This window comes from Micropterus dolomieu, linkage group LG08 (assembly GCF_021292245.1).
Source record: "Micropterus dolomieu isolate WLL.071019.BEF.003 ecotype Adirondacks linkage group LG08, ASM2129224v1, whole genome shotgun sequence".
NCBI classification, from domain to species: Eukaryota; Metazoa; Chordata; class Actinopteri; order Centrarchiformes; family Centrarchidae; genus Micropterus; species Micropterus dolomieu.
In genome coordinates this window covers 1,230,653-1,231,909 of record NC_060157.1, presented here as the reverse complement: position 1 = coordinate 1,231,909, position 1,257 = coordinate 1,230,653, and the positions used below count along the sequence as shown (strand labels likewise).

At 32.9% G+C, this 1,257-nt stretch overlaps 1 protein-coding gene across 4 annotated transcripts in view; it reads left to right on the top strand.

The window, feature by feature from the left end:
• The window catches only part of irak1 (interleukin-1 receptor-associated kinase 1), a 21,159-nt gene that overhangs the window by 7,238 nt on the left and 12,664 nt on the right, over nucleotides 1-1,257 (top strand). The window lies entirely within an intron of this gene.

Genomic DNA, 1,257 nt, shown 5'->3' with positions numbered 1-1,257 from the left:
CACACACACACACACACACACACACACACACACACACACACACACACACAATATACACACTATGTAACACACACAATATACACACTATGTAACACACACAATATACACACTATTTAACACACACACACACACACACAATATACACACTATGTAACACACACACACACACACAATATACACACTATGTAACACACACAATATACACACTATGTAACACACACTATATACACACTATTTAACACACACTATATACACACTATGTAACACACACACACACACACACAATATACACACTATGTAACACACACTATATACACACTATGTAACACACACAATATACACACTATATAACACACACTATATACACACTATGTAACACACACACACACAATATACACACTATGTAACACACACAATATACACACTATGTAACACACACTATATACACACTATGTAACACACACACACACACTATATACACACTATGTAACACACACTATATACACACTATGTAACACACACTATATACACACTATATACCACACACTATATACACACACTATGTAACACACACTATATACACACTATTTAACACACACTATATACACACTATGTAACACACACACACACACACTATATACACACTATGTAACACACACAATATACACACTATGTAACACACACAATATACACACTATGTAACACACACTATATACACACTATGTAACACACACTATATACACACTATTTAACACACACTATATACACACACTATGTAACACACACTATATACACACACTATGTAACACACACTATATACACACTATTTAACACACACTATATACACACTATGTAACACACACACACACACACTATATACACACTATGTAACACACACAATATACACACTATGTAACACACACTATATACACACTATGTAACACACACAATATACACACTATATACCACACACTATATACACACTATGTAACACACACTATATACACACTATGTAACACACACAATATACACACTATTTAACACACACTATATACACACTATGTAACACACACTATATACACACTATTTAACACACACTATATACACACTATTTAACACACACTATATACACACTATGTAACACACACTATATACACACTATTTAACACACACTATATACACACTATGTAACACACACTATATACACACTATGTAACACACACAATATACACACTATATACCACACACTATATACAC